The following is a 12748-nucleotide window of genomic DNA, read 5'->3' as shown; positions in this document are numbered from 1 at the left end:
GATTCTATCATCTGTGGATCTGTTGGAGCGGTATGCAAATTGCAGTGGGGTCTAGGGTTTCTGGGATAATGGTGTTGTGAGCCATGACCAGCCTTTCAAAGCACTTCCTGGCTGCAAACGTGAGTACTCCAGGTCGGTAGTCATTTAGGCAGCTTACCTTAGTGTTCTTGGGCACAGGGACTATGGTGGTCTGCTTGAAACCTGTCATGGGTGAACAGGGAGTACAGGAGGGGGCTGAGCACGCACCCTTGTGGGGCCCCACCGTTGAGGATCACCACCTGGGGGCGGCCCGTCAGGAAGTACAGGACCCAATGGCACAGGGCGGGGTTGAGGCCTAGGGCCTCCAGGGTTAATGATGAGCTTGGAGGTTACTATGGTGTTGAATGCTGAGCTATAGTCAATGAACAGCATTCTTACATAGATATTACTCTTGTCCAGATGGGATAGGGCAGTGTGTAGCTCTTGCCTTTCCAGGGAGTCCAATTCCCCTCAGAGCTTGGTTCCTCTTTATTTTCTTCCTAGGCTTCTGTCTTTCTAGGGAGTTGTTCCTAGCCACATGCTCCTACATAGGTGTTTGGGCTTTTAGGTGGTGCTTTAGGTGGTGCTTTTGTGTCTGCTGATGTTAAAAGGACTTTATAAACTACACTGCTCAAAAAAACAAAGGGAACACTTAAACAACACAATGTAACTCCAAGTCAATCACACTTCCGTGAAATCAAACTGTCCACTTAGGAAGCAACACTGATTGACAATAAATTTCACATGCTGTTGTGCAAATGGAATAGACAACAGGTGGAAATTATAGGCAATTAGCAAGACACCCCCAATAAAGGAGTGGTTCTGCAGGATGTGACCACACACCACTTCTCAGTTCCTATGCTTCCTGGCTGATGTTTTGGTCACTTTTGAATGCTGGCGGTGCTTTCACTCTAGTGGTAGCATGAGACGGAGTCTACAACCCACACAAGTGGCTCAGGTAATGCAGCTCATCCAGGATGGCACATCAATGCAAGCTGTGGCAAGAAGGTTTGCTGTGTCTGTCAGCGTAGTGTCCAGAGCATGGAGGCGCTACCAGGAGACAGGCCAGTACATCAGGAGACGTGGAGGAGGCCGTAGGAGGGCAACAACCCAGCGGCAGGACCGCTACCTCCGCCTTTGTGCAAGGAGGAGCAGGAGGAGCACTGCCAGAGCCCTGCAAAATGACCTCCAGCAGGCCACAAATGAGCATGTGTCTGCTCAAACGGTCAGAAACACACTCCATGAGGGTGGTATGAGGGTCCAACATACATATGATGCTATGGACTGGCCCGCCCGTTCCCCAGACCTGAATCCAATTGAGCACATCTGGGACATCATGTCTCGCTCCATCCACCAACGCCACGTTGCACCACAGACTGTCCAGGAGTTGGCGGATGCTTTAGTCTAGGTCTGGGAGGAGATCCCTCAGGAGACCATCCGCCACCTCATCAGGAGCATGCCCAGGCGTTGTAGGGAGGTCATACAGGCACGTGGAGGCCACACACACTACCGAGCCTCATTTTGACTTGTTTTAAGGACATTACATCAAAGTTGGATCAGCCTGTAGTGTGGTTTTCCACTTTAATTTTGAGTGTGACTCCAAATCCAGACCTCCATGGGTTGATAAATTAGATTTCCATTGATTATTTTTGTGTGATTTTGTTGTCAGCACATTCAACTATGTAAAGAAAAAAGTATTTAATAAGATTATTTCATTCATTCAGATCTAGGATGTGTTATTTTAGTGTTCCCTTTATTTTTTTGAGTAGTGTACATTTGATTGTTTGACCTAATGTATGCTCTCTCTCTCTAAGACTGTCACTCTCTCTCCATATTTTCTCATACTCTCTCTCCCTCTCTCTATGTCCTCTCAATTAAATTTTAATTTAAGGGCTTTATTGGCATGGGAAACATATGTTAACATTGTCAAAGCACGAAAATAGATAATAAACAAAAGTGAAATAAACAATACATGAACAGTAAACATTACACTCACAGAAGTTCCAAAAGAATAAAGACATTACAAATGTCATATTGTGTCGATATACAGTGTTGTTACGATGTGCAAATAGTTAAAGTACAAAAGGGAAAATAAACATAAATATGGGTTGTATTTAAAATTGTGTTTGTTCTTCACTGGTTGACCATTTTCTTGTGGCAACAGGTCACACATCTTGCTGCTGTGATGTCACACTGTGGTATTTCACCCAGTAGATATGGGAGTTTATCAAAATTGGATTTGCTTTCGAATTCTTAGTGGGTCTGTGTAATCTGAGGGAAATATGTGTCTCTAATATGGTCCTACATTTGGCAGGAGGTTAGGAAGTGCAGCTCAGTTTCCACCTCATTTTGTGGGCAGTGTTGCACATAGCCTGTCTTCTCTTGAGAGCCAGGTCTGCCTACGGTGGCCTTTCTCAATAGCAAGGCTATGCTCACTGAATCTGTACATAGACAAAGCTTTCCTTAAGTTTGGGCCAGTCACAGTGGTCAGGTATTCTGCCACTGTGTACTCTCTGTTTAGGGCCAAATAGCATTCTAGTTTGCTCTGTATTTTTTGTTAATTCTTTCCAATGTGTGAAGTAATTATCTTTTTGTTTTCTCATGATTTGGTTGGATCTAATTGTGTTGCTGTCCTGGGGCTCTGTGGGGTCTGTTTGTGTTTGTGAACAGAGCCCCAGGACCAGCTTGCTTAGGGGACTCTTCTCCAGGTTCATCTCTCTGTAGGTGATGGCTTTGTTATGGAAGGTTTGGGAATCGCTTCCTTTTATGTGGTTGTAGAATTTAACGTCTCTTTTCTGGATTTTGATAATTAGCTGTTTATCGACCTAATTCTGCTCTGGATGCATTATTTGGTGTTTTACGTTGTACATGGAGGATATTTTTGCAGAATTCTGCATGAAGAGTCTATATTCGGTGTTTGTCCCATTTTGTGAATTCTTGGTTGGTGAGCGGACCCCAGACCTCACAACCATAAAGGGCAATGGGTTCTATAACTGATTCAAGTATTTTTAGCCAGATCCTAATAAGTATGTTAAATTTGATGTTCCTTTTGATGACATAGAAGGCCCTTCTTAACTTGTCTCTCAGATCGTTCAAAGCTTTTTGGAAATTACCTGTGCCTCTGATGTTTAGGCCGAGATATGTATAGTTTCTTGTGTTCTCTAGGGCAAGTCCCATACCCCTGTAAGCTAACACAGTCTCAAGTCCCATACCCCTGTAAGCTAACACAGTCTCAAGTCCCATACCCCTGTAAGCTAACACAGTCTCAAGTCCCATACCCCTGTAAGCTAACACAGTCTCAAGTCCCATACCCCTGTAAACTAACACAGTCTCAAGTCCCATAGACCACCCATGTCCCATACCCCTATTGGTCATATATTAGTTATGGCATTAATTTATTCATAGTGAACATTATTACTAATCTGGTTTATGTAGAGGAGTGGTTCCCAAACTTTTCATAGTCCCGTACCCCTTCAAACATTCACCCTCCAGCTGGACCTCCTCTAGCACCAGGGTCAGCTCACTCTCAAATGTTGTTTTTCGCCGTCATTGTAATCCTGCCACACACACATACTATATGATACATTTATTAAACATAAGAATGAGTGTGAGTTTTTGTCACAACCCGGCTCGTGGGAAGTGAAGAAGAGCTCTTATAGGACCAGGGCACAAATAATAATGTAATAATAATCAATAATTTGGCTCTTTATTTAACCATCTTACATATAAAACCTTATTTCTTCATCGGAAATTGGGAATAACTCACCACAGGTTAATGAGAAGGTTGTGCTTGAAAGGATGTACATAACTCTGCAATGTTGGGTTGTATTGGAGAGAGTCTCAGTCAAATCATTTTCCACACACAGTCTGTGCCTGTATTTAGTTTTCATGCTAGTGAGGGCCGAGAATCCACTCTCACATAGGTACGTGGTTGCAAAGGGCATCAGTGTCTTAACAGCTCGATTTGCCAAGGCAAGAAACTCTGAGCGCAGCCCTATCCAGAAATCTGGCAGTGGCTTCTGATTAAATTAAATTTCCACAGAACCGTTTGTTGCAATTTTGATGAGGCTCTCTTGTTCAGATATCAGTAAGTGGACTGGAGGCAGGGCATGAAAGGATAACGAATCCAGTTGTTTGTGTCGTCTGTTTCCGGAAAGTACCTGTGTAATTGTGCACCCATCTCACTCAGGTGCTTTGCTATATCACATTTGACATTGTCCGTAAACTTGAGTTCATTTGCACACAAAAAAATCATACAATGATGGAAAGACCTGTGTGTTGTCCTTGTTGATGAAGACAGAGAAGAGCTCCAACGTTTTAATCATAGCCTCAATTTGGTCCCGCACATTGAATATAGTTGCAGAGAGTCCCTGTAATCCTAGATTCAGATCATCCAGGCGAGAAAAAACATCACCCAGATAGGCCAGTCGTGTGAGAAACTCGTCATCATGCAAGCGGTCAGACAAGTGAAAATGATGGTCAGTAAAGAAATCTTTAAACTTGTCTCTCAATTTTAAAAAAACGTGTCAGTAGTTTGCCCCTTCATAACCAGCGCACTTCTGTATGTCGTAAAAGCGTTACATGGTCGCTGACCATATTTTATTTATTTTATTTATTTAACTTTTATTTAACTAGACAAGTCAGATAAGAACAAATTCTTATTTACATCGACGGCCTACCGAAAAGCAAAAGGCCTCCTGCGGGGACGGGGACTGGGATTAAAATAAATATTAAATACAATATAAATATAGGACAAAACACACATCACGACAAGAGAGACGACACAACACTACATAAAGAGAGACCTAAGACAACAACACAACAGGGTAGCAACACAGCATGGTAGCAACACAACATGGTAGCAACACAGCATGGTAGAAACACAACATGGTAGCAACACAAGACAACACAGCATGGTAGAAATACAACATGGTAGAAACACAACATGGCAGAAATACAGCATGGTAGCAACACAACATGGTAGCAACACAACATGGTAGCAACACAACATGGTAGCAACACAGCATGGTAGCAACACAGCATGGTAGAAACACAGCATGGTAGCAACACAACATGGCAGCAACACAAAATGGCAGAAACACAGCATGGTAGCAACACAACATGGTAGCAACACAGCATGGTAGCAACACAGCATGGTAGAAACACAACATGGTAGAAACACAACATGGTAGAATCACAACATGGTAGCAACACAACATGGCAGCAACACAGCATGGTAGCAACACAACATGGTAGCAGCACAAGACAACACAAGATGGTAGCGACACAACATGGTAGAAACACAGCATGGTAGCAACACAAGACAACACAGCATGGTAGAAACACAACATGGTAGCAACACAACATGGCAGAAACACAGCATGGTAGCAACACAGCATGGTAGCAACACAACATGGTAGAAACACAACATGACAGAAACACAACATGGTAGCAACACAACATGGTAAAAACACAACATGGTAGCAACACAAGACAACACAGCATGGTAGCAACACAACATGGTAGCAACACAACATGGTAGTAGCACAACATGGCAGAAACACAGCATGGTAGCAACACAACATGGTAGCAACACAACATGGCAGACAACACAGCATGGCTAGCAACACAGCATGTTATCAACACAACATGTTATCAACACAACATGGTAGCAACACAACATGGTAGCAACAGAAGACAACACAGCATGGTAGCAGCACAACATGGTAAAAACACAACATAACAACAACATGGTATCAACACAACATGGTAGCAGCACTAAACATGGTACAAACATTATTGGGCACAGACAACAGCACAAAGGGCAAGAAGGTAGAGACAACAATACATCACAAAAAGCAGCCACAACTGTCAGTAAGAGTGTCCATGATTGAGTCTTTGAATGAAGAGATTGAGATAAAACTGTCCAGTTTGAGTGTTTGTTGCAGCTCTTTCCAGTCACTTGCTGCAGCGAACTGAAAAGAGGAGCGACCCAGGGATTTGTGTGCTTTGGGGACCTTTAACAGAATGTGACTGGCAGAACGGGTGTTGTATGTGGAGGATGAGGGCTGCAGTAGATATCTCAGATAGGGGCAAGTGAGGCCTGAGAGGATTTTATAAATAAGCATCAACCAGTGGGTCTTGCGACGGGTATACAGAGATGACCAGTTTACAGAGGAGTACAGAGTGCAGTGATGTGTCCTATAAGGAGCGTTGGTGGCAAATCTGATGGCCGAATGGTAAAGAACATCTAGCCGCTCGAGAGCACCTTTACCTGCTGATCTATAAATTATGTCTCCGTAATCTAGCATGGGTAGGATGGTCATCTGAATCAGGGTTAGTTTGGCAGCTGGGGTGAAAGAGGAGCGATTTACGATAGAGGAAACCAAGTCTAGATTTAACTTTAGCCTGCAGCTTTGATATGTGCTGAGAGAAGGACAGTGCACCATCTAGCCATACTCCCAAGTACTTGAATGAGGTGACTACCTCAAGCTCTAAACCCTCAGAGGTAGTAATCACACCTGTGGGGAGAGGGGCATTCCTCTTACCAAACCACATTATCTTTGTTTTGGAGGTGTTCAGAAAAAGGTAAAGGGTAGAGAAAGCTTGTTGGACACTAATAAAGCTTTGTTGTAGAGCATTTATCACCAACTCCGGGGAGGTTCCAGCTGAGTATAATATTGTATCATCTGCATTTAAATGGATGAGAGAGCTTCCTACTGCCTGAGCTATGTTGTTGATGTAAATTGAGAAGAGCGTGGGGCCTAGGATTGAGCCTTGGGGTACTCCGTTGGTGACAGGCAGTGGCTGAGACAGCAGATTTTCTGACTTTATACACTGCACTCTTTGAGAGAAGTAGTTAGCAAACCAGGCTAAAGAGCCTTCAGAGACACCATATCATTGCATAATGCAGAAAATACATGATAGTTCAGGGGCCTTGCTTTCACAAAGTTAAACATTTTCACTGTAGTGTCCAAAACGTCTTTCAAGCTGTCAGGCATTCCCTTGGCAGCAAGAGCCTCTCGGTGGATGCTGCAGTTACCCAAGTGGCGTCGGGAGAAACTGCTTGTGCCCGCCTTACCACTCCACTATGTCTCCCTGTCATGGCTTTAGCGCCATCAGTACAGATACCAACACATCTTGACCAACAAAGTCCATTTGATGTCACAAAGCTGTCCGGTACTTTAAAAAATATCCTCTCCTGTTGTCCTGGTTCCGGTGGTTTCCAGAAGAGGATGTCTTCCTTAATTAACCCCCCATAAACGCAACAGACATATACCAGGACCTGTGCCAGGCGTCTGTTCACTCATCCAGCTGTAACGCATAGAATTCACTAGCTTGTATGCGAATCAGTTATTGTTTCAAAACATCTCCTAACATCAAATCAAAGTTTATTTGTCACGTGCACCGAATACAACAGGTGTAGACCTTATGAAGGTGATGACCTACACACCGGAAGGATGAATTTTGACTATACCAGCCAGAATATAGCATGAGCTTAAAAGTATGGCAAATTGGTATGAACTTTGAACTCTTATTCACTAAAGAAGTGCTACCCTCTTCGCCCGCTAAACGTGGGCTAGGAGAGGACAGACAGACTATTCATTCTACCAACCTCCAGTTCAGCACTAGACAGTCTTCAGAGATCCATGCTGGACCACCCGGACTCCCATCTACCGAAGCGCAGCTCAGAGTAAATATTTATTGCATTCTCCTTTTTGAAATGGGCGGTAATTTAGAATGCATAAGATACTATATTTAAGAGAGCATAGTTTCTTCCTTTGTTCCTCGGTCTTCCCGCTCTTTGACTCAAACCCAACCCCCTTTTCTTTGTGTAACCAGCCGTCATGCAGGTACCGTTCACCACGTCCATCAATGTATGATTAATTCTGTGTAGATGTAATTCTGTGTGAATAGTTAGGTATTTAGTAAATAAATAATTCAACCAAATTTTGTATTGCTGATTCAACTTGTTAGCCAGGGTTCGTGAAGATAACCAAGTATTTACACCTTTCAGATGAGACTAAATAAGGTGAGGATTAAATATTGACTGCTATTGATGTAAAATATTACTAGGTCTTTAAGAGTTTATTCGGAAGATAACAGCTCTATAAACACTCTTTCGTGATGCCCTGACTTTCAAGTTAATGATCTACCTGATTAGCATAATCAGGTAATATTAATTACAGAGAAATTATTTTACAGAATAAATAGCATGTCATATCACTTAATCCGGCATAGGCAAAGACAGGACAATACCAATAGAACATTAGACCATTAGAACATTAGACCATTAATCAAATAGAACATTAGACCATTAATCCATTAGAACATTAGACCATTAATCCATTAGAACATTAGACCATTAGAACATTAGACCATTAATCCATTAGAACATTAGACCATTAATCCATTAGAACATTAGACCATTAATCCATTAGAACATTAGACCATTAGAACATTAGACCATTAATCCATTAGACCATTAGAACATTAGAACATTAGACCATTGATCCATTAGAACATTAGAACATTAGAACATTAGACCATTAATCCATTAGAACATTAGACCATTAATCCATTAGACCATTAGAACATTAGAACATTAGACCATTAATCCATTAGACCATTAGAACATTAGACCATTAATCAATTAGAACATTAGACCATACATCCATTAGAACATTAGACCATTAATCCATTAGACCATTAGAACATTAGACCATTAATCCATTAGACCATTAGAACATTAGACCATTAATCCATTAGAACATTAGACCATTAGAACATTAGACCATTAATCCATTAGAACATTAGACCATTAATCCATTAGACCATTAGAACATTAGACCATTAATCCATTAGAACATTAGAACATTAGACCATTAATCCATTAGACCATTAATCCATTAGAACATTAGAGCAATAGAACATTAGACCATTAGAACATTAGACCATTAATCCATTAGAACATTAGAACATTAGAACATTAGACCATTAATCCATTAGACCATTAGAACATTAGAACATTAGACCATTAATCCATTAGACCATTAGAACATTAGAACATTAGACCATTAATCCATTAGAACATTAGAACATTAGAACATTAGACCATTAATCCATTAGAACATTAGACCATTAATCCATTAGACCATTAGAACATTAGAACATTAGACCATTAATCCATTAGACCATTAGAACATTAGACCATTAATCAATTAGAACATTAGACCATACATCCATTAGAACATTAGACCATTAATCCATTAGACCATTAGAACATTAGACCATTAATCCATTAGACCATTAGAACATTAGACCGTTAATCCATTAGAACATTAGAACATTAGACCATTAATCCATTAGACCATTAATCCATTAGAACATTAGAGCAATAGAACATTAGACCATTAGAACATTAGACCATTAATCCATTAGAACATTAGACCATTAGAACATTAGACCATTAATCCATTAGAACATTAGACCATTAATCCATTAGAACATTAGACCATTAGAACATTAGACCATTAATCCATTAGACCATTAGAACATTAGAACATTAGACCATTAATCCATTAGAACATTAGAACATTAGAACATTAGACCATTAATCCATTAGAACATTAGACCATTAATCCATTAGACCATTAGAACATTAGAACATTAGACCATTAATCCATTAGACCATTAGAACATTAGACCATTAATCAATTAGAACATTAGACCATACATCCATTAGAACATTAGACCATTAATCCATTAGACCATTAGAACATTAGACCATTAATCCATTAGACCATTAGAACATTAGAACATTAGACCATTAATCCATTAATCCATTAGAACATTAGACCATTAATCCATTAGACCATTAGAACATTAGACCATTAATCCATTAGAACATTAGAACATTAGACCATTAATCCATTAGACCATTAATCCATTAGAACATTAGAGCAATAGAACATTAGACCATTAGAACATTAGACCATTAATCCATTAGAACATTAGAACATTAGAACATTAGACCATTAATCCATTAGACCATTAGAACATTAGAACATTAGACCATTAATCCATTAGACCATTAGAACATTAGAACATTAGACCATTAATCCATTAGAACATTAGAACATTAGAACATTAGACCATTAATCCATTAGAACATTAGACCATTAATCCATTAGACCATTAGAACATTAGAACATTAGACCATTAATCCATTAGACCATTAGAACATTAGACCATTAATCAATTAGAACATTAGACCATACATCCATTAGAACATTAGACCATTAATCCATTAGACCATTAGAACATTAGACCATTAATCCATTAGAACATTAGACCATTAGAACATTAGACCATTAATCAATTAGAACATTAGACCATACATCCATTAGAACATTAGACCATTAATCCATTAGACCATTAGAACATTAGACCATTAATCCATTAGACCATTAGAACATTAGACCATTAATCCATTAGAACATTAGAACATTAGACCATTAATCCATTAGACCATTAATCCATTAGAACATTAGAACATTAGACCATTAATCCATTAGAACATTAGACCATTAATCCATTAGAACATTAGACCATTAATCCATTAGACCATTAGAACATTAGAACATTAGACCATTAATCCATTAGACCATTAGAACATTAGACCATTAATCAATTAGAACATTAGACCATACATCCATTAGAACATTAGACCATTAATCCATTAGACCATTAGAACATTAGACCATTAATCCATTAGACCATTAGAACATTAGACCATTAATCCATTAGAACATTAGACCATTAGAACATTAGACCATTAATCAATTAGAACATTAGACCATACATCCATTAGAACATTAGACCATTAATCCATTAGACCATTAGAACATTAGACCATTAATCCATTAGACCATTAGAACATTAGACCATTAATCCATTAGAACATTAGAACATTAGACCATTAATCCATTAGACCATTAATCCATTAGAACATTAGAGCAATAGAACATTAGACCATTAGAACATTAGACCATTAATCCATTAGAACATTAGAACATTAAAACATTAGACCATTAATCCGTTATAACATTAGACCATTAATCCATTAGAACATTAATCCATTAGAACATTAGAACATTAAAACGTTAGACCATTAATCCGTTATAACATTAGGCCATTAATCCATTAGAACATTAGAACATTAATCCGTTATAACATTAGACCATTATAACATTAGACCATTATAACATTAGACCATTAATCCATTAGAACATTATAACATTAGACCATTATAACATTAGACCATTAATCCATTAGAACATTATAACATTAGACCATTATAACATTAGACCATTAATCCATTAGAACATTAGACCATTAATCCATTAGAACATTAGAACATTAAAACATTAGACCATTAATCCGTTAGAACATTAATCCATTAGAACATTAGAACATTAAAACGTTAGACCATTAATCCGTTATAACATTAGACCATTAATCCATTAGAACATTAGAACATTAATCCGTTATAACATTAGACCATTATAACATTAGACCATTATAACATTAGACCATTAATCCATTAGAACATTAGAACATTAGACCATTATAACATTAGACCATTATAACATTAGACCATTAATCCATTAGAACATTAGACCATTAATCCATTAGAACATTAGAACATTAAAACGTTAGACCATTAATCCGTTGTAACATTACACCATTATAACATTAGACCATTAATCCATTAGAACATTAGACCATTAATCCAGTAGAACATTAATCCATTAGAAGATTGAAACACTAGACCATTAATCCATTAGAACATTAATCCATTAGAACATTAAAACATTAGACCATTAGAACATTAGACCATTAGAACATTAAAACATTAGACCATTAATCCATTAGAACATTAGAACATTAGAACATTAGACCATTAATCCATTTGAACATTAGAACATTAATCCATTAGAACATTAGAACATTAGAACATTAGACCATTAATCCATTTGAACATTAGAACATTAATCCATTGGAACATTAGACCATTGGAACATTAGATTTACTGTGTGTCATACGGAAAACCAGAATCCACTATTCTAATGGTCTAATTTTGTTATGGTCTAATGTTCTAATGTTCGATTGTTCCAATGGTCTAATGTTCCAATGGTCTAATGTTCCAATGGAGTATGGAATTGGTGAAAAATATCCACTCATAAACGCATGCACACTCACGCAAACGCACACACACACAGACAGTTCGAATACCAAAACTTACAGTAAAGTCAACGTTTGGACGCACCTACTCATTCAAGGGTTTTTGTTTATTTTTACTATTTTCTACATTGTAGAATAATAGTGAAGACATTAAAACTATGAAATAACACATATGGAATCATGTAGAAACCAAAAAAGTGTTAAACAAATCAAAATATATTTGATATTCTTCAAAGTAGCCATCCTTTGCCTTGATGACAGCTTTGCACACTCTTGGCATTCTCTCAACCAGCTTCATGAGGAATGCTTTTCCAACAGTCTTGAAGGAGTTCCCACATATGCTGAGCACTTGTTGGCTACTTTTACTTCACTCTGCGGTCCAACTCCTCCCAAACCATCTCAATTCCGTTAAGGTCGGGTGGTTGTGGAGGCCAGGTCATCTGATGCAGGACTCCATCACTCTTATTGGTCAAATAGCCCTTAC

The sequence above is a fragment of the Salmo salar genome, chromosome ssa09 (genome assembly GCF_905237065.1).
Source record: "Salmo salar chromosome ssa09, Ssal_v3.1, whole genome shotgun sequence".
Classification (NCBI taxonomy): Eukaryota; Metazoa; Chordata; class Actinopteri; order Salmoniformes; family Salmonidae; genus Salmo; species Salmo salar.
Note: the sequence above shows the minus strand (reverse complement) of the source record.